Source organism: Tympanuchus pallidicinctus, unplaced genomic scaffold (genome assembly GCF_026119805.1).
Source record: "Tympanuchus pallidicinctus isolate F22 unplaced genomic scaffold, pur_lepc_1.0 scaffold5, whole genome shotgun sequence".
Taxonomy (NCBI): Eukaryota; Metazoa; Chordata; class Aves; order Galliformes; family Phasianidae; genus Tympanuchus; species Tympanuchus pallidicinctus.
Genome location: NW_026294769.1, coordinates 2,744,587 through 2,767,850, shown reverse-complemented (window position 1 = coordinate 2,767,850; position 23,264 = coordinate 2,744,587). Strand labels below are relative to the sequence as shown.

At 35.1% G+C, this 23,264-nt stretch overlaps 1 protein-coding gene across 2 annotated transcripts in view; it reads right to left on the bottom strand.

The window, feature by feature from the left end:
- The window catches only part of CDH12 (cadherin 12), a 329,076-nt gene extending 307,304 nt beyond the window's left edge, over nucleotides 1-21,772 (bottom strand). For both annotated transcript variants that reach the window (XM_052704301.1, XM_052704303.1), the window contains exon 1: nucleotides 21,662-21,772. The gene's annotated coding sequence lies outside the window, so the exon portion shown is untranslated. The remainder of the gene's footprint in view (nucleotides 1-21,661) is intronic.
- Nucleotides 21,773-23,264: the final 1,492 nt, after the last annotated feature.

Here is a 23,264-nt window from a genome sequence, read left to right as displayed (position 1 = left end):
GATTTTTTCTTTTTTTTCTTTGTTTAAATAGTTCAGTTTCCACAAAAATATCAGGCTTCGGAAAATTTCAAACGTCTGCTTTTGTGGACGGGAAACTTACCAAAAAATATAATGAAGTCTATTACAGAATACTTACAGTAGGGCTAGAAGATAAGGAGAGGCAGAAAATAAGCCTCACTGTGCGGAGTAAACAGATTGATGCCACCAGTATAGAAAAGATGTAATCTTAGAAAATAGAAGACGTGTTTTTTGCTGATTATTTAGAGCTTATAAAAGTTCATGGCTCTAGGTTACCATGTTTCATGGTAAGAGTGTTATCTATACATGCCCATGCCTTTCTACTTTCGCACTAGATGATCAAAAAAGAAAATAAAGCTTTTCTTTCTTTCCCGCCTTCTTTCCTTCTTCCTTTCTTGTTTTTAATATATCTATGACTAGATATTGCATTAAAAATTAGCAATGCTTCTGAGATAAGAAATTAGTGGAATAACTCTGAGATTACTAGCAATCTATTTTTGGGTATATGCAATTCCAGAATGGACATGAGGATGAGGAAACGTCAGTGAATGAGCATGTCTTTATAAATAACAACAACTATAGAAATAAGGCATGATAATGCCCAGCGTACTAGACTTAAGAACCCTAGGTGCATTTAGAAGTAGGCTCATTTAGAACTAGAAGGGCAGTAGGAATTGTGAATGCTCTTCTCATCCATCTTATCCATAAAGCAATGCCACATTTGTAGTCATATCATACAGTGCTGCTGTGACAGTTCAGAGCTGGACTCTCTCTGACCTGATGAACCACTTTGAGATGTAACTTCTGTGGCAACATAATCACTTCTTAAAGCCACCAGGTGGTGCGTAAGTTTCAACATAATGCGCAGACAGTAATTTCTCCTGCTTGGTGTCATTATTCTAATGTCAGAGCTCTTCAAACAAAAGCAGGCATGCATTTGACATTTAGTGCACTGCAGTTAATTAGCTCTGATGATTTTTAACATGACAAGAAAGAAAGAAAAAACACCAAGAATATATTTAGAATTCATACAATTTCAGTGAAATACATGATGAATAATCCCCTTTTGTTTCTGTATTTGGTATTTTATTGATTATACTTTCAACCTTGGCTGGAAAATGTTTCAAAGCATGAATGTCTTTGCAACACTGTATTATAGCAATATCACCTGCTGTAAAGCTAGACTGCAAGAACTTCTCCTAGAATTATGGCAAGAAACTGCAATGCTTTAAAACATAGAACAACCACCTTTTATATTTTGCCTTAATATATTGATGAATTGTGAATGCTACACGTTACTCTCACATGTTAATAAGACACTCAATTGCTTTGCTCAATTTGTTTTTACTTAGAAATGTTGTAAACTAATCTTCCAGTTTGTACCTAGTGATTATGAAAATGTTTTTGGTAAATGGTTTCTAGGTGGATTTTTTTTCCCCACAAACTTCTCTGAATAGTAGTATTTGTACTTCTTCATGTAAAAACATTTCTCAATTACTTTTCAATACTTTTCAGTATTAACACATGAATGGGGCAGCACTCGATAAGCTAAGCTTCCAAAATGTAAGCTTACCTATACAAAAATAAAGTATGCATATGATATAAAGTATACTACTGTGCTAAGAATCTCCAAGTGAAAAAAGAATGTGACATATGTATCTATGAAGATTCTTTTTTTTAAATGAAAACGTTGAATTACTCTTTCCTCTGAACAAGTGTAATAGTAAGTTGTGCACTCACAAATCTACAGTTTAAGTTCCTTCATTTACTATGCTAGCCATCAGCACTATTATTATTATTTCCATATCGCTTAAGTGACCAAGTTATGGATCAGCATGACTACATGGAATTAGATGCTGAATAAGCATAGAACATTGCTATATCATTATTTAACTTCTCCTTCTGAGGCACTGAGTACGCTCTTTATTCTGGCTGCAGGCAGAGCTGAGCTATGACTGCACTGTATTTTCAGTATAACTATTTCTAAGACGTAAGGTTTTATTCAAGAGCAATAGAGGGTAGGAGTGGGATTTGGATGTCAAATGATAGGCCCAAACATGAATTAGAGAAACAAACAAAGAAAAAAAATCTTATTGGTAATATGCACATTTATAGAGTAAATAGATCTACCAAAAATAGACTAGATTTCTCTGATCTATATGTAATATTTGGATCTATATTCCACCATCACCTATAGAGCTACACTGCATACACAACCTTCCAACAACATATTCAGCAACAGGACTGATAGAAGATGAATATTTAATTTGAAGGTGTCTCAACTACAACAAAGCCCTACAGATCTGGGACCATGTCTTGCACCTGCACCTATACCACACAGCAGTGTAATTATATCCTACATATGAATACATAACCTTACACATCCTGTATTCACACACATATAACACACAAGGATAAAATAGGCTAAGTTAAACGCTTTGCTGAACCTTTGTTCTACAAATCTCTTAAGTGCTTTATTCTGGCTACATCTGCAACAAGAGTAAGGTGGTTTTAAGAAGTGAAGCCAGGAGGGTCTGTGGCATTTTCCTGGCTGTGCTGCTATCTAGGAAAGTCACTTCATGAATAAGCAAGTCACCTGAAATGGTCATGCTACGCTACAATAATCTTTCAGACAATGTACACACTTAGCACCAAAACATTTAGAATCCTGTAGAGACATCAAATTTCCCCTTGTCTAACAAACCCAACAGCACCTGAAATCCAACCATACTCCCTCAGAACCCCTCCCTTAGTAATAAAAAGTATTAGTTTTTTTAAATAAAAACTGAAAGCATACAGAATATCATGTATGGTGCTCTTATGGTCATCGAGTTAATTCTTGTCTTAGTACAGTGAAGAACTTCAAGTACATATTTATATACTAATTTTAAATAGGAATCTAGGCATGGCTTTGCTAGAAATAGAGAAATATATTTTTAAATATGTCTTCCTTTCCACCTTTATTTTCCATTGGGGTATTTGTGGGTTAGACACAGATTCAATTGCCAACCATGGCCTTTAGTAGGAATAGGTAAATCACTCAAAACACAGAGCACAGAATAAAACTTTAAGATTATAGGGGACGTTGTTCCATTGCTGCCTAGCTGCTGGCCCTTGGTCAGATCACTTAACTTTTAGCTTTCTTCTCATGCCTGGTACCTGTCTATATAGGATCCATTCAGAAAAACAGTTTGAGAGATGGAGCGTGTGTTTATTTTAGAAGTAGCTGACAAAAGATGATGATACCTTACCTGTGCAAAAGATGCTTTATGGAACTGAGAGCTCATGCCACAAACTTGCTTGGCCACAAATTTTCTTTGTATACATAACATGATTATGTGAGATGGAAATGGCAATTCTTTAGCTTTGTTTTCCTTCTCATGAAATATAATTTTTTTTTCTTCTAATTAGTATAATTAAGTGGTTGCATAAGAGTATCACTTGAAAAAGTCATTTGATGACTTTGTTCAACAATTTTTTGTATTGTTCTTTTTTACATTTTTGGAAGAATTTCTGAATCATTAATTGCAAAGACATACACGTATTTCCAAAACTCAAGCCTCGCTATAGCAATTTCTACAATATATATTAAAACATACAAAACGTTTAATAATGTATACCTATGAAATAAGTATATCTATGCAATGTCTATTATGATTACTTCTGTTTTCTATCTTAGGTTTTTAATTAAATCTCATGCCTTTTTAATCCAGATTTACAGTTTTCAGATCTTAATTTTGGCAGTAGGATACTGAGAAATGTAGGTTTCTGATTTTGTCTATGCATACAGAAACCACAGTATCCAAATTACAGTTTTTGCAAAGAAACACATCCATAGGTTTTGGTATATGTTAGGACAGACATTTCTCATGGACCTTATCAATCGTCTTTCAACATTAAAGAAAACTGGTGTATTATTTCATGATTCCATATATTAGCATTGACAATCCCTGAATATTGCTTAAGAACCCCATGGAGGGGGGGAAAAAAAAAAAAAAAAAAAAAAGGCAGGGATATAAATATGGTCAAAATTCCCTTCCATTTCTAGACAAACCCGCTTTTAACAAATAGCAAGTTCAAAAACAAAGATAATCAAATTAAAAGACTTTTTAATAAATAATTCCTCTAAACTTTATACGCACACACACATACATATATATTCCCCCTCTCAAAAAAAATAGAACTGAATTAGGTAATTCGGTTCATTTGTGAAGGTATTATGTACATGAGTTCATTTTTATGTTCAAAATACAATTTGTGAACTGAAAATCCAAGTTTATTTTCAGTGTTTCCTCTTTCTCCCTACCAGAGAAAGGAAATTCCATTACTGAGTATCTGATGCATCCAAGTAACAGTCAGCAGCACTTTACAATATCTAGGCCTGTACAAAATGAGATCATTAACTTCAACGCTGTAATTATTACCTGTATTATTAACTGCACTCTTAGCAATATAATTAAATTCCTATCTATTCCAGCTACTGCATCTTAGAATGTAGAAGATCCCCAAAGGAAAATAGTTTTGTCACTAAAGTTGAAATGTTCCCTATAATTTAGTTTCTTTTTCTGCCTTATCTTCTCAATAGTATTAAAACAAATTTTAGCAATGAGTCTTAAGCTACATCGCAAAGACACAAGGAAACTCTGTACAAGACATCTTTCTCAGGCTTCTCCAGTCAGATTTTTACCATATAACTTTAGGATAATGCAAATCCCTTGATATTATTCATTAGAAGTTATTCAGTAAAATTTCAGAGGGCTGGAACACCTCTCCTATAGAGGTGGAAAGAGTTGAGGTTGTTCATTCTGGAGAAGAGATGATGACTCTGGGGAGAATTTACTGTAGTCTTTTAATACTTACAGGTATCTTACAAGAAAAAAAAAAGAGCCACTTTTTAAAAGGACATTTAGTGATAAGAAAGGGGAAATGATTTTAAGATGAAAGAAGACAAACTAAGATCAGATATTAGGAAGAAACCCTTACTATGAAGACAGTGAAGCAGTAGAACAGTCTGCTCAGACAAGTTGTGGATGCCCCTGTTTTTGGACATTTTAAGATCAGCCTCAATGTCTTTGGGCAACCTGATGTATTGAAAGATGTCCTTTTCCATGGATGAGGGATGGAACTAGGCGGCAATAATGGTCTTCTCTAATCCAAGTCATTCTGTGATTCTATGAAAATTTGAGATGGGAGCCTGACAACAGACAACACAGTGCTGCCTTTGCTATATTTGAGTTTCCCTGAAAATCTGCTACACACAAAACCAAGAAACCCATTAGTCTGGTGGCTCAACTTGTTGAAGTTTTCTGTTAGCAGTATCTAGAAGCCACTGGTGGTGCAATTATCTTAAAACATCAAGCTCTCCCTTTTTTAATTCTGCCTTCTTACTTAAGCTTTGATCATCTTTACTCCTTGTATATTTAGAATTCTTATTTCTTCTTCAAATTGATTATGAATGTTTGCTCTGCAAGTTTGTCTTTCAACTAGTAATATGCCTATACAGGTTTATTATTAGCTAAGAATCCAAATAAATAGACTGTAATACTGTAATTTAGATGCTTCATGATGGTATGCACATACCCAATAGTATTATGCAGACAGACCCATGATGGGGCACTTCAGATATTGTGAACAAAAATTTTCCTGAGAAGTACTGATGTAAGTATAGATAATTAAAACTACCCAAAAATACACACTTGGTTCTGTCTGTGAGAATACATGATCTTCATGGCTCCTCCTAGTTCTACATTCATGAATCAAACAGTTGCAGGAAGATCTGAATAATTTCATGAGTATTTTGGTATGTGACCAAAAAGATGTCTGGACAAATGTACCCTCTCAGAAGTTGCGCCTTATTAATTTGTTCAGTACAGTTCACTAGCTTGTGTATAAGCTCACTTCTCTCATATGAGTTCATTTTCAGATCAATTTCTGACACAGCAAATGGCAATTATATTCTCTATAACATTAAACATATTCAAGTATTCAATGAAATGTCAACATGGGTATTTAATCTATTGAAACAACTGTCATTTTAGCAAAACACACACTTAAAGGTGAGGATTTTGAATGTAAGCCCAAACCATGACATTAAAGCACACTGAAACATCCCAGGGAAAATTTGAGACAGAATCAAGTTTAAAACAAAAGCATCTTTCCCCTTGTGGTAATTCATGTAAAGTTCACTACATTATCAATGCAAGTGCCAAAGACTGTTTTCTGGTCAGCTATATGGTGGTCAGAATGAGAGAAAAGGACAATACAGAAATCACTGACTGAATTTAATCAGCCTTGTTGAGTGCATTCTTCTTTTACTTGAGCCACCTCTAGTATCTGAATTTACGCTCTATGTACCTGCATCCTGGGTAGAATGCATTCTACAAATTGATACTTGTCTGCATGGCTGCTGCTGCTGCTATGGCTTCATTTTACACAAACAAATGTTATAAGGCATAATTCAAGCTTCTAGAAGTATGCAAGCTAAACATAGAAATACAGCCTTGGACTTTAGAAGAGAACATTTCAGCCTGATTGGGCAACTGATAATCAGGTTCCAGAAGGAGACCATCATAAAGGCTGGAATAACACAGAAGAGCTGACTATCGTTCAATGATATCCTTCTCTAAAAGCAAGGCCATGCAAAAGTATGATCAGGAATGACAAGAAGTCAGCTTGCCTGAACTCCTGACTACACGTAAATTTTGAAAAAAGAAAGTATATACAAAGCAGAAGCAAATACAACAATGACTATGAAAAGAAAAATAACTTGACGCTCAAGTTAACAAGAGAAAGAATTTTGCATCCCATAACAGTAATTGCATCAAAACCTATACTTCATGTAGTAAGAGTTTTTCAGCCTCTCATTGTAAACTGATAGGTCTAAAAACTCATTATAACACAACATAGACAAAAACTCCCACCATATTTGAAAATTATTACATAAATGTGTAACTAGAGAAAACAAGTTAGCTGCTACAAAAACAGTAAAAGTGTCAAAGTAATATCCATAGCTAAGGACATTTCTATCTTTCTATCTTTCTAACTTTCTATCACCAAATTATGTTTCACTGTTGGCCAAAAAGCTACCATGCATGGCCAGTACATTGTTACCTTTCATTCAAGAAAATAATTCAAAAATTGGTTAGTAGAGACACATTTTGCTGCAGTCTCTGTGTCCATAAATCATGTGGAAATTGAGTAGTCACTGGTAGTTGCTCACTGCTCCACAGCTAGAAAAGTGATTTTGATCGACTACATGATCGTTTCCAGGATGACACTGGGATTGTATTTCAAAATGAACACTATGTAGCTTGCTTGAATTTTGACAACATATAATAATAGAATAACAGAATCACTTGAGTTGGAAGGGACCTTTTAAAGGTCATCTAGTCCAACTTCATTCAATGAAGTGGGACTTCTACAAGTAGGTCAGGTTGTTCAGAGCCCCATTGAGTCAGACCTTGAATGCCTCCAAGGACAGGGCATCCATCATCTCTGGGCTACCTGCTCCATTGCCTCACCACCGTTGTCATAAAAAACCCTTCTTCATTATATCCAATCTAAATCTTCTCTCTTCCAGTTTGAAACCATTTCACCTTGTCCTATCACAATGGATCTTGCTAAAGAGTTTACCCTCTTCTTTGCTGTAGCTCCCCATTGGATACTGAAAGGCCACTTAGCAAATCTCCCTAGAACTTTCTCTTCTCCAGGCCAAACAACTCCAACTCTCTCAGCCTGTCCTCACAGGAGAGGTGTTCCATCCCTTGAATCATTTTTGTGACTCTCTTCTGGATGTGCTCCAACAGGTCCATGTCTCTCTTGTACTGAGAGCTCCATATCTGCACACAGTACTCCAGGTAAAGTCTCACCAGAGCAGAGCAGAGGGGTAGGATCACCTTCCTTGATCTGCTGGCCATACTTCTTTTGATGCAGCCCAAGATATTGTTGGCTTTCTGGGCTGTGAGAGGATACTGCTGGCTCATAAGTACCTTGCCGTCCACCATTATTCCTACGTCCTTTTTGCGGGACTATGTTCCATCCTTTCATCTCCCAGATTGTGCTGATAGTGGGGGTTGCCATGACCCAGGTGAAAGACCTTGCACTTGGATCTGTTGAACCTCATGAGATTCTCCTGGGCCCACTGCTCAAGCCTGTCCTGGGCCTGTCTCTGAATGGTATCATAAAAAGTCTTATGCAGGATCTGCCCTTGGTGAGTTATGTTAGTTATCCCCCCATATCACCTCTCTTTTCCATATGCCTTACAACAGCTTCCAGGAGGATCTGCTACACAATTTCCCCTGAAAGATCATGACACTGTGAACTCAATGCAGACTCCAAAAAGATGAATTTTCCTATTGTGGCAATTTTTTATTTACTCAGGAATTTCCCTTCAAGTATAATCTGCAAACCTCAAGATGTATATGACTTCTGAAACTAAATTACATTTTACTCCTCCCTCAAACTCAAGGAATATTACATGATTCTACACTGACATTTTATACAAGGTATTTCCACCAAAGCTATTATGGAGTTTCAATATTCTTTTTCTTTATTTCTTTTCCCTTTCTTAAGGAATAAAAAGCTTTTTGATGACTCTGAGTTTTTCATTTGAAATGAGTGGCAGAGCCAGAGGGAAGCATCAGAAAATTCTTCTCACTAGCATCATTCAAAAACCTCACTGAGACTATGCTTCTCTCAAAGATCTGTAGCAGTTGCAAGTATATACTTTGCTCAGCACAACACAGATATCTCAGCTTTCAGAAAGAAAGCTTGATAGAAAAAGCATAAAACAATATAAGAAAACATTTACTACAGAATTAAGTGCTCAGTTCTACATAGAACTTATTCAAATAACTATATGTTAGGTGAAGTGACCTTCAACTAAAAATATTTCATTATACTCCATTTGTCTAGCTCAAAGTCAGCAGGTTCATCTGATCTTGGTATGATAAGCTGTGGAACACAAAAATATTTGCAGATTTCAAAGTTCTTAGTAGTTGGAATTATAACAAATATTCATACAAAATAGCATAATCTTTTTGGGCCAGTAAATCTCATAAATGTTCTGTAATATATTTGTTACCATACTATCAACATCCTCAGACTCAGTTTACAGAATGCATAATGTCATGGTATTTTATATACTAATATATACTGCAGTTAAATCTACAGCTCCAGCACCATTCTTGTTAGTAGAAGTAAAGTAAATGTAAAACACTACTTAAATCAAACAAGTGATTAAAAAAGTCTAAATTATTTGCAGCAAAAGCCCAGCATCTACAGCATGTGTCAGAACAGACAAAGACTCCAATAAAATGCCAGTGTTAGATAAAACAGGTATCTCAGAGGAGCTAAAAGAATGTCCTTCATGGAAATTTGAATAGAAAGGGCCCAGCAAATTAAAAGTGGTATTTTTTAACTAATGAGCTCTGAAATGTGAAGCTCCCCTGCTGACTGTATGTATATAGTACTGTCAGCAGTGAAGGCAAAACATTAGGTAGTGTGAGTCACAGTTTTATGTACAATTATTGACATTGTGAATAATAAGCAAGTCAATCAAAACACAATTCCCTTCCATTGTCACCACACATTAAGTATAAGGATCTGCCCCACAGACAGCATTCCCATGCTTAGTTGTGAGAAAAGTGGCAGCTGGCAATCAGCATTGAAACAGTCAGGCCTTTTCTGAGTATGTCCTTGCACTCTAACAAAAATTATCTTTGAGATACCCTGTTTCAGGCACACGTATATTTGATATATTTATATTTCATGTCAGCTATCTAATGGAAGAGTAAAACAAAATAAAAATTCATCTTTTTTCTGTTATCCCCTTGATTGATCAAATAAGTGAAATACCACTGTAACTTGCGTAGTCTACATTTAAAGCTAAGGTTTTTTGTTTGTTTGGTTGGTTTTTTTTTGCAGTGAGTCTGTGAGACACAACTGAAAGAAAAAGATACTACAGTACTACGGAGCACAATAGCCCACTAGGGAATAGAGCGTAGAGGATATGTAATAAAATTCAGTTTCTTTCCTTTGCTTATGCTGCTCTAAAATTACTTGGTTCACATGATTCAGTCCACACTTAACATGATATGTCTACTTCAGGGACTCTTCAGACTAAAATTGAGGCCTGATCTGCACAGAGTAGTTATCATCCTTGACAAGATAGGAGAGAGATTATTCCCTTTATAATTCATTTTATTTAAAGTCTTTAATCTTGCAAGAATTAGAGACTTCAAACTCATCTCCACGTAAGCTGAATTTGCAGCCTACCCTAAATCTTCTCTCTCTACCTTGTCTGCATTACTGGGGAAAAAAAAAAAAAATAAAAAGGAATAGGAAAGAAGGAGGAGGAAGAAGGAAAAAAGAGAAGGGAAGAGGGGGAAGAGAGGCAAAAAAAAAGGAAAAAAAAAATGGAAATAAAAAAGGAAATAAAGGGGGAAAAAAAAAAGGAAAGAAAAGAAAAAAGGGGGAAAAAGGAAAAAAAGGGGAAAGAAAAGGAAAAAAGGGGAGAAAAAGGGGGAGAAAAGGGGGAGAAAAGGGGGGAGAAAAGGGGGGAGAAAAGGGGGGAGAAAAGGGGGGAGAAAAGGGGGGAGAAAAGGGGGGAGAAAAGGGGGGAGAAAAGGGGGGAGAAAAGGGGGGAGAAAAGGCGGAGAAAAAGGGGAGCAAGCAGCAGATGCTCTCTTTTCAGGCAATGCTGCATTGCATCTGCTTGCCTGCATAGTGGAAGCAGAGCAGTATCAGTGAAATACATGAAATTAGTAGAAGAACCAATGAATATTATGAATAAAGTTCTCAGTATAACACACTGTTATCAAGAGATTGAACAATTTATGTCAAACTACTTCTTTTCCTAAAACTCAAACAAACCATGAAGAAAAAGCTATGGCCTTCTTTCAATCAGCCCTGCTCTCAATGTACCAGCCAACACTGCAGAGAAAACAAGGGAGCACACTGCACTGTAGTGATGCCTCGAGCTTCTCATCCCCCAAAGAGAAAGATGAGACCATCTTCCTGACCAACTGCTTCTCAGGCTGCTGCAAGTCCACATACTTCCAAGTAAAACCTTGTCAACATCACTGTAGTGATGCCTCGAGCTTCTCATCCCCCAAAGAGAAAGATGAGACCATCTTCCTGACCAACTGCTTCTCAGGCTGCTGCAAGTCCACATACTTCCAAGTAAAACCTTGTCAACATCCTCACACATAGCTAACAGAAATATTTGCTCTTCATGGAAGAAAATAGAGAATGAGCTCTTACAACAGCTTTTATTTTTATTTCAGCTAACTGAATGTTGGTAATTGATAAAGGTTTGATTTTTGCTCTTCCAATTAGCTGCTGGAAAAAAAAAAAAAAGGCATCATATCACTGTATTTCTTGGAAGCATTTGAAGATATACACTGTGAATGTTAGAATTCGGGTTGACATAATTCAAGGAAGACTGTATTCTGTACAAAGACGTGTGTAAAAATGTAGTGTTAAATTTTAACATGATTTGACATAAATCTTACAGAAGAAAGTAGTGAAACCGACAGCTAAGGCAGTCTTTGAACAAATCCTGACACACTCACTGTCTGAAGGTTTTTTAAAGAATTACCTCCCAGTTATACTGCAAACAATAGCAGCTTGAAGTCAGGAAAGCTTTGAATCATTTCTGCATAGTCTATGCATGCACAACATGAAATATATTCAAATGTTCTCTTTTCTGCTCCCAGGAATCACTTTCTGACAAATGCTGCTGTTCTTAAATGCCTCTAACAATGAAGACTTCATGCTTCTCTATATAGAATACTTCAGTAATATTTTTGCAATTATAAGGTTTTTAATTGTATGCAACCTAAGGTTTTCTTGCTATAAATTAAGAAAGTACTTAATTCTTGTTCTGAATATGGACAATATGTTATTCTCCCCTGTTTTCAGATGCTTTTCAGGTTAAATGAAAATTTTTCATTGATTATATCTTCTCTTCATAAAGCCATGGTTTTTCAAAGGTTTGCTCAAAAGTCACTTGTTTTTGTTTTTGTTTTTTAAAGCAGTAAGACGTTGCTGTCCTTGTTTTGGGTAGGACAGAGTTAATTTTCATCACAGGCTTTTCATCTTGTTTTTCTTCTGAGAAAACAGTTCCTGTTTTTCTTGAAGTGTAATGTCCAAAACATTAAAAAAGGATTACCAAAACTGAATAAGAATGAAATTTTTTCTCCCTAATGACATTTATAAAGACTCACAGGATAATTCAGGCTAGAGAGGGTGCAGCAGGTGTCTTCAATCTTCTGCTCATAGCAGGGTAAGTTGTGAGGTCAGACTAGCTGGCTCAGGGCTTCTGCCAGGTTCGTCCCGAATTTCTCTGAGAATGGAGTCTACACTGTCTTTTTTTCTCTTCTCCCACCCACTGCTTTCCCCTTGTTCACCAGTCCAGTTATTTCATGGAAATACCATGGAAAGCACTCAGGTTGGTTGGTCAGGTACTAATTCCTTTTGGGAAATCCATGCTGACTGTTCCTAGTCACTGTCTCCTCCATGTACGCATAACCAGCCTCCAAGATAAATTCAGAATTCCTCCAGAATCTAAAGAAGGATGTCTGCACTACGGAGTCCTCTATCATCTTTTTGGCATTTTTTAATCATGTGTGCCAACCTTGCCTTTCTGCATTCTTCAGATCATATCCTGTCACAATTTTATAGTTATCTTAGTTGGTAATCCCACTACACTTTTCCTCCCTGAGTAGTTACTTCATCAGCCATTCCTCAATCCCTGTTTTCGATTTGACTGTTTCTGCACATGGAGATTTCCTTTGTCTGTTCCACCCCATCTTTTACTGATTATTTTCACATTTTTCACTCTTGTTTTGAATGTTGACCCTAGCCTTTGAAATGCTGTTAATTCTCATTTTTTATGAGTAGCAAATTTATCTAAATTTATCTATGTATTGTATTGTAAATGTAATGTAATATGTGTTGTAAGCAATACATATTTCTATTTTATCACCCACTGGATTAATGACAATACCGAACTGAAAGGCTAGAGCAAAAATTCTTATGACATAGAATTATACTCTGAATGTGAATCATTCTGTCATTCTGCAATCAGCTTTGTGCTCACTCTTTGTTGATCCATCTACATCAAATGCAGATTAAAATAGCACACAAACAGTACCAAAATCCTTATTTAATCAGGATTTATGACACCTGCTTTTTCTCCTCCATCCAAATGACTAGAAAACTTCTACATAATTCATTCATGATCTGTGCATTTCTACCATACAGATTACTTTTCAGCTCTCTTTCTTAATTTTTAGAATTCAAAAGGCTTTAGTTAGTCCATTCATCAGCAAGCTGGAAGCATTCTCTGTCACTATTATAACACGTAACAGATCACATTGATCCCATCCATGTATCTTACTGTAGCAGCCTTAACACAAAGATTTTTGGGCTACTCAGGTGACGGACTCAAAGATACAAGAAAGGAACTGAGGGATTTTGTTTATATACATCATTAGAAAACTTCAGATTGCCTGAATTTTCACATGCTTGTTCTACAACACATTCAATGGACTTATGCTGCAATAGTATGTAACTGAATTATAGTTTTGAAAGAGGAGTGGCAGTGCAATGTCTCACGATGGGCAGCCAAATGGAAATAGAATAGTTCTGAACAACTCATCCATAACACTCCCACTTTGCATTGCTATTTTTTAGTATTTTTAATACAATATATTTTATATTCAGAAAAACACCAAGTTAATTATTTGACTACATTCTCATTAAAAATTAAAATTTAAAAAAAAAAAAACCACAACATAATTCCATCACTTTTCTTTTTTTTTTTTTAAAACTGGATTTTCATGTTAAAATGTTTTGTTCTCTTATTCTTCATCTAAAATTCACACTGACATCAGAAGAATGTTTGTTTCCCCCAGATGAATTCTAAGTGAAAAATCTCATGCTGCTGCCACTGATTTTTAATCTGCATTGAGTAAAATTTTATGAAAAAACAGCGCAGTATACAAAATTAGCATCATCTCCATGTTCTTAATTTCTCCTTCTATTTAAAGATTTTTAATAGATAATACTTAGAATATATTTCAGGTGACAGATATTTCTGATCTTGTACAGAACACTTTTTACTGTATTACAGCATTTTCACACAACTATTTTTTCCTCCCTGAAGCTTGATTGAAATTTTTATACCACATTTTATGTACCCAGTAGACTGTAACGATCTGAATTTCTTTAATATCCCATTCCAGAAATGCATATTTAAATAATTCCTATAAAAATATAGTGTGTTGTATTTGAAAATTTCAGCTCTGTTTCTTGCAAAGCTCATACTTCTGTGAGTAATATCACTAAGCATTGTGAGATCAATGTCAGGCTTACCAAAACAAATAATGCCTTGTTGGTCCCATACATGCATTACTGGTGTCTACATCAGATAAATAGACACAGTCTAGGCCTACAATAAACAAACAACATCCTGAGGTGAGAAATAATCTGCAATAAAAAAATTGAACATAAAATAAAAAAAAAAGAAACAACCCTAGAAACATATTTCAATAATATTTTCAAGATTTTCACATACATACAAAATAAAATACATACAAAATAAAAGGATATTGACATACCCATCTTAACTTTATAAATCCTAGAGGGAAACACAAAGCTCTTTGTGGCCCTCCATGGGCACATAGGATCTGAACCTGGAGGCTGACAGCACAGAAGAGCAGGTGAAAATACTTAAACTGATCTTGGCTGATTTCTTTGATTTACTACCCATAGAACAAATGCTATGTTCAGAACATATGCAACCAGCATAGCAAAGCAATTTTACCAGGCACATTACTCCTTTGCCACTTGGCAAACAAGGACATTTCAATGGCAAGAATGAAGAAAACTGCATCAGTTCAGCTACTGTTTAAAGACAGTCTCCTCAGAGAAACAAGAATTGCACATGCGAAAAACACATAGGACAACTACTTTATTTCTGATGGTATACATCTAAATTTAGGATTAAGACTGTGAAGAAGCTGTGCTAATTCTGACTGTAGCAAATGTTGCACAAAGCAAGCACTACAAATTGACTGAATTTTTCTAATTCCACTGATTATTTCAAGATCTTTCTAAGTTGCTGGGTTTAATACTTTGTTTTTTACCATTGTGTGGACCTCATATTTTCATCCTGTAAATCTAATTGTTCTTTAGATTTCTCTTCCATGCTCTCGTTTCTTAAAGCAGGCTTGCTTGAGTGAGCAGAACGGAAGCTGATGCTCACCTTGTACAGTACACTATGGTATCACAGAGGACACAAAGTAAGAATTTGAAGAGGAATTGTTGTGACAGCCCAGTTGCCCCATTGCTAATAAATCCTCTCATCAAAACTAATTAGTTTTGGCAGAGTGCTGTACTAGTAAGATAGCATTTATTGCTTCCAAGTGTAATAACTCATAACTCTTCAATACTGTATACCATTTTCTGAAATATTTACATCCTTAGATTATAATTTTCTAGTTGTACTTTTAACTACTAAACCAAAATATTATTTTGCTTTACTTGTATCTACCCCGACTAGTATTTTAAACATGACCACTTATCAAATACACTCAAAATTACAAGAATCAGTAGTAGCATGAACAAGTTTTGCAATTCCTTTTTGCTAAATGAACAAAAACCACCCTCTTTTTTTTTTGTGACTTAAGCCTTAGTCCTAAAAAACAATGCCTCAACAGATCCAGACAATATTACCTTCCTCACAAATTTTTATAAATGACTTCTTTAAGCAGCTATTTCAAGTTGGATGGAATTACAACAATAATTTGCCATTTTCTACATGTAGTTGTTTAAGGTGAATAAAGGTATTAAATAAGTTTAGTTTCAAACATTAGAAGCGTATTTGGAATTTCCTTAAGAACTTGATTTCCTTGGATTAGTTTTAGAGTTAATGAAAGTCACAATTCAACATGATATAGTCTTTGAAACTTGAACCTTTGTTCAACCAGCTTGTTAGAGTGCAAAACCTAACTTCTACTCAAAATACTAGTGTCTTTCCAAATCATCTCAAATTGGCACAAAAATCCAAAGAATCCCAAATAAATAATCAGTTTTGAGAGCAGTTACAACCAGCAGTTGATGACCTTGTTTACTTAAAGTAACACACTCTACATACATTAAAAGTATTTCAATTTATAGAAGGCTATATTAAAAATACTGAAAAGACATTCACAGTAGGCAAAATTAACTTTCCTAAATAAAGAATGCTTTTTGCCAGTTCATTGAGTAAACATGACTCCTTCCCTGTTTACGTTATTGGTTTTCCTGAATCATGGTTTTAACCAGTGATTCAGTTAAGAATTGACAAAAGCAGTAGCGTGTGTTTTATGAGAATGAAAAACTGTGCATCTGGGTCATATTTCTGGTGAAGGAAAAGAACAAAGACTATCAATGCGAAAGACATTACCAAGATTATGTGAAATCATAGGAAAAAAAAATGGCTTTTTGTTTTGTTAGGACCAAATCATAGCTAAATAAGCAAACCATCTCCCTGCATTCTGTTTTATTGGCAGTATTTCCAAAATAACCAACATCCCAAAGCAATATTAGAAACTAAATAAATTTTCACACGTTCAAAGTAAGTAGAAAAAGAAAAATGGTTAAATTAGAAGAAAAATCACCACAGAAAAACTGTCTAGAAAGACATTTCTAGTACAATCACTATGAGATTATTGGAAGATACAGCTATTCTAATGACAAAAAGTCTTGCCCTGAGGCCTGTAAAACTCTACAGCACTGTTTTAAACATCTGAAAATGGTCTGGCCTGAAGCAGCTGAAAAAAAATAAGAAACGATAGTCCCATGATTGTGATCTTCTGTCAGTATTTATGAAGGCCTGCCGTCAATAAAAGGCTCTCCTTTACAAAGTGACTGGGAAAAAAAAAAAAAACAACAAAAAAACCCACGTATTTTTAAAGATCTTTTCTCCTTGGAACATTATTCCTTGATGCTAGAGCATTTTTGCATTTTTATTCAGAGATCTGTTCAATTTTAAAGCTGATTAATAACTACTATGTTATTTTGTGGATGGATTTTTAATAGTAAATATAGGTCTGGAAAAGCAGTTTCTCATGTCATGATGGTTAAAAAATCTCCTCCAGCAGCCTCCTTTTCAAAACTAGGGCACTTTCCTCCACTTACCTAATATCATTAGAAATAACGTGCTAAATTGAAAAGGGAGAGGCAATGAAATAAATAAGAGTGTAATAAGCACAGTATTAACATTGCAGTACATTTTAAAATCTGACATTCAAATTACTAAACAAGCCTACTATTTAAAAGCCTGGAAAAGGAATCCCATTCAATCATGCTAACTAACCAGGAACAGGTCAATATCATTATTTATATTCCTACTCTCACAGTTCTTTTCAGACAAGCCTGTTCTGAGAGCCACCTACTATTTCTTTATAAAAACTTGATAAATACAAATTCTACTGATTTTCAAAAGCTAGATTATTCTGAGGCACCAAAGTCAGACATTGAAAGCACTGAACCCTAGGAGAAGAACTGAAAAGTATTACGTTAGACTACTGATTTCCTGTGCTGATCTATACAACAGACTGAATTTTCTTGATGTTTTTGGAAGGGACCTCTAGAGATCACCTAGTCCAACCCCCCGCCAAAGCAGGCTCCCTACATCCAGGTTGCACAGGTAGGTGTCCAGGTGGGTCTTGAATGTCTCCAGAAGAGGAGACTTTTTTTCATTAAAAAAAAAAGGGGGGGGGGGGGTGTTCATAATTATTTTCAAAGACTTAGTATGCTTAGTAACAAAATACTGTTTCTTTCTTCAAAGCTATGACTCATAGATTCCAAAAGAGTGATAGTTAAACCATTTGGATACCCCTTTCTAATTTCATCATTTAAAAGGAGATTGTTCAAAACTTTCAGGAAAATCTGAATTAATACAAAGGTCTTCAAATACTGTATTTTTTGTAATAATGGAATGGACTTAAAAATAAACAATTTTCTAAAGCAACTTAATACTGCATACGTATATGTCTGCTCTTTTGTAAAAACATGTGGGAAAAGAAATAACAAAGAAAATATTTTTTAACCAAGGGAGCCTACTCCAAAACCCATAAGTTTAGTATATGTTTTCTGAAAAATATCCAAAATGGAACAAGAAGGATCAGTGGTCCCAAAATACATCAATTATTGATGCTGAGAAGACAGCTCATAAAGATACTTCTTAGAAGAAAAGCAGAAGCTTACAGAAATACAGTTGTGTTAAGAATAATGACAGCATGACTTGGTTTAAAGTATGCAAAGGCACTGAAAATAAACTAGCAGATAACACTATGCTGTCTCTTAAGTCAGCAGCTGGAAGTCATAGTCTGTTTTTTTTATAGTCACACATCAACAGAATTGTTTGGGTTGGAAGAAATCTTAAGTATCATCTAGATCCAATCCCCATATGCCATGGGTAGAGACACCTCCCACTAGGTTAGGCTGCTCAGAGCCCCATTCAACCAGCCTCAACCAGCTCCCTCAACCTTTCTTCATAAAGAAGGCACTCCAGCCCTTTGATCATCCTCATGGCCACTTCTGGACTTGCTGAAAAAGGTCCACGTCCATTAAGCCTCTTTTTAATAGCAATGAGCAGTTGAATCAAGTACTAATTATATTATAAAAAGAAGCTGAGGTCAAGTAAGAAAAAGGGTTGTTCAGATTTATGGGAAAAGCAAGTGGTCCTTTTTTTTTTTTTTTTTTTTTTTTTTTTTTTGAGCTTTGTCTATTAAATAAAGCTTTCAAAACATCACCCATCACCTTTCTTTGAAAACAAAAATGAAACAAAAAACAACAAAGCCAACTATCTCAACAAAGAGTTACTCTATTTCCCTCTGTTGTGGGAAATGTTGAGTATTTTAATAATAGGAATTCATTAAAAATTGGTTTTAAGACTGATTTCTCTCCTTCTAGAGGTAGACACCACTGTTAATTGAGAGAAGCTTTTTGAGAAGTTGACACCCTTTATCCCTGAACGAAGATTACTTGCACAGTAAGTTGTAATCCTCAGCTTTGCAATATTGCTTTACGAGGTTAAGAAGATGAATGTTCATTGCTTCTAATCCTTACCATGATTTACGAGGCTCTGGTATCCTTTCCCCAGAGCATATACAACTGAGTGGTTGTTCTGCCTGCTGCTTAAATTACAGAGACATCTGCAAAATAAATTATGGATTGTTGTCCCACAACCAAGCTGCCTCTTCATCTCTCTGTAGTATTTCTTTGATAACAAGAAAGTTTTTTTTTCCTTATCAGTTTTGCTTTGCTAGACTGGGAGATATTAAGATGACCTGGATTACCGCCTGCCATGCATACTTTCAAGCAATATGTTTATCTGCAAAAAACCGCAGTGAAAAGGGAGGAAGGGAGTGGGCTTGTGAGGGACAGAACAGACGGCTAAATAATGCTCACTTTGTGTTCTGAGCTCTTCAAGGTTCACACATCTATGAATTATTTTCCTTAGCAGAAAATTTATGTAGCTAAAAAAAATTATGTGCACTTCAATCCATTCTGAATTGGGCAAATATACAACTTTCTGTTTCTCTAATATCTTTCTACTAAAGTATATTTATTAATATACTGATTTCTCCATCTTTACTTATATGTTTGTGTTACTTGTATATATATGCGTATAAAACTTATGTAGGTTTACCTAGCCCATACAAGAAGCTGCACTCCTGTGGAGTAGAGATGTACATTTGAGTGTTTAAAAATGTAGTCTAATTTGTAGAGCTTACACCACAGCATTGAGAACTAGGTACTCAACCTATTCTGAATTTTACCAAGTTTTTAACTGTGTCTAACCTCCCCATCTTTTATTTAAAAAATAAAGCATACAGTGTTCCACCTGTCTGTGTTCTCTGTGTCTGTAGAAAGTATTCTACTAAGCGTAGATCTCAAGAAGTTTCAGATGAAATTTAATGTAATCATTTCTTATCGCTTGCTATTATCAGTTCTATTATGGTCTCATACTGTCCAGCTGAATGCCCTTAAACAATGCACAGTTTTAACTACAATCCAGGTTTCAAAAAAACCAAGCATTTTAAAGAAAATTGCATGGCAATGTATCATCCTACATGTTACAAAGCAGAGAGTGTACCTTCAAATCCAATACTCCTTTGGAAAAATTCCAGTGAACCTAGTCAAGATAATATGTGCTAATAGTGTTAACACTACAGAAGCTCTTTTTACATATCTCGAAGAATCGCTGAGATAGAGTATTAGCTTCCTAAATCCTTTCCATTACCCTTAGAAGCATGCAGTTTGAAAAGAATAAATACTGTAGTATCTTTGTATCTAAAGTTACCATTTTGTGGCAGTAATAAATCCCTAATTTAAGCGTTTGCATACAATATATCACTTGATTACCAAAAAGAAGTCACAGGTAAAACAGAACTTCAGCATCAACAACACAATTTCACAGGACAGCATAAAAGTGCAGCTTAAATGTCATCAATGATTGCTTAGTATGGTATTCAGGCAGAAAAATTTCTTACTATGAAGAACAATATCAACACATTTTTTAAAAAGAGCACAATAAATAGTGGTTTTGCTTCCATATTCAGCTGAAATTAAACACCGACAGAACCTCAAACAACTCCCTACAACTGTTCGCCTTTTCTATGCAACTTCAGCAAGTGACAATCAGTATCCAGATCTTCCTCGCTCTGCATCTGCCTGCACATTAAGTGTCATAAGCCAGCATTCAGCAAAGCTGTAATGCACAAACTATTGCAGAATTTAATAATTTCACATCACTTCTACTTTCTTCTCTAGCGTACACTTCATCATAGACCAAAAAGCTAAACAAGAACAAAAACTTTGCTGCCTTTCAGAGACTGTGCTTCAAACATTATACTCTCAGGTCAACACACATTACAATAAACTTCATTAAAATACAGAAAGGATGTCAGCCTCTATCTGCTTCTTTTGTTATTTCTTTTTCTTTTTTTAGGTACATATGAACAAAATACTCCAGTGTTTCATCATCACCAGGATTAGATTCTTGTCAAGAATATAGCAGTTTATAGTATATATAGTTTATACACTATTTCCTAAGCAACAACCAAAGTAGACAACACATTAATAAACATGAGGCAACCTATGACATTGGATTTTTTTCCACCAAAATGAGACAAATGCCATTTGACAAAAAGAAAACTTTTAAATTACAAGAAAAAGCATTATAGAAGTAAAGCTCAAAGACAAAATGTATTTCTATCCTTTAAGAAGTGCAGTATAGGCTACAGAAGTACTTTTGCTTTCTCCAATCTACATGTAAATTGAAATAGCCCGAGAAGGGTAGCATACAGGACTGGCATTTGTAAATAGTCTATTGCTTAATAGTACTGCAAAGCTTGGATTCTATTAAATGTTTTTGTGGAGATATATATTGAAGATAACAGGTACTGGGACTTTTTTCCTAGGCTTAAAACAAATCTTTATTTAGTACCTAAATAACAAAATAAAAATTCAAAAAAAACTACAAAAAGAAAACTAAACTCATTACATTTTAACAGGGTGAGTTGATTATTGTTATGACCAGTCTTCAGAAGATAAAAGAGAAATCTACAGCATTTAAAAAGCCTACCTGTGAATAAGAAGCCACATCTTCCAAGATCTTACAGAATTGAAGTTCAGACCTTTGCTAGTCTCATTCACTGCAATTCTCAGCTGACTGGGTTACGGGTTACTACAATCTGCAAAACGTACAGAAATCAAATTGCCATTTTGAATAGTTTTTTCCCATGAACGTTTAAAAAAAAAAAAAGGGGGGGGGGGGGAGGAGGGTTGAAGGGGGAAGCCACCAACAAGCAATAAACCAAAACAGCAACAAAACAACCAAAGAACATATTACTAGCAAACTCAATCAAGCATAAAAATTGAGTAAGTCAGCAAACATCACTTCTTTGCCTTTTATGTGAATACGGCAAGGTAAGGAGTAGGACAGATACCCCCAGAACAGATGGATCTTGCTGAGCAAATAGCAGAACTAAATTGCTCACATTCCTAGTAGCTGCCTAAACTTATGGGATTTTTACTGGAGATAGATATTACTGCAGAGCATCCTATTATGGCTGTGATTTGTATGCACTGCCATGGCTGGGGTTCCTTTGTGTCAGCTATCATTCATCGCAGCGGGAAAATAAACACACAAAGATTTCTTTGAAAAGGATGAAGGAGTGAAAACGTGAGCTAGTGACACTGCATATAATGCTCTGTTCTTTCCACAGTGCTGGTGCAGCCAATTTTGTCACTGCCATAATGTCTCAAATCAGTACTACATATGGTGGGGTGGTTATTCTTCTGCTAAGTGTCAGCTCTGCAACTCACATGAGCAATTTCTATAACAAGTCCATCCTGAATTGGTTCCTGTTCCAACTCTGAGATACGTTTTTATTTGAACCTTGATCTAATTTTAGCTTTGCACTTTGTAAAAACAAACAAAACAAAACAAATAATCAGATTTATTTTCAATTACTTTGATAGGACTAAAACTTGGGAGTTCTTTGATGATTTTATTTGTTCAGCAGTTTGTACATTGGAAATTCTGAATGCAGATGAATTTGAAGAGAAAGGAATAGGAGAGAAGAGAAAAAGGAAATTAAAAAACAAGCAAATCCAAACCTGAGGCTGTCAGAATACTGAAATATAGATGGCATTCTAATATAAAACTAAATTTGCAGAGAAAACTCAAGGGAAAACAGCTGGAAAATAACCATTAACCATTTGCCCTTTTTTTTTTTTTTTTTTTTTTTTTTGGACACCTAATATCTACTCTTTGCCAACACATTAGTTTACTTTAAATGCAGGCTTTTAGAAATTAAAATACACAGAAGTTATGTGAATTACATATGTGAAGAGAAACAAACCATTTATAAAAATATTAATAAGCCAAACCTCCATACTTCAAGTAGACATGACATAAAAGCAGATAGCTTACTGCAATGTAAATTGTGTGCTTATAAACACATCACTTCTTTTCCAATAGTTCAACTACTCCCATATATTCACGCTGAGAGTTAACCTGTAACCATTTTCAGCAAACTAGGAAACTACGTCTTCAAAAATAAACCAGAAACCTTCTTTTAACTTCAGCAAAAGCAATAATTCCTGAAAAGTAAGGAAGAAAAGAATCCTAACACTGCACCAGTTTTTTGTGTCTCCGATAGTAAACTAACAAAAAACTGTTC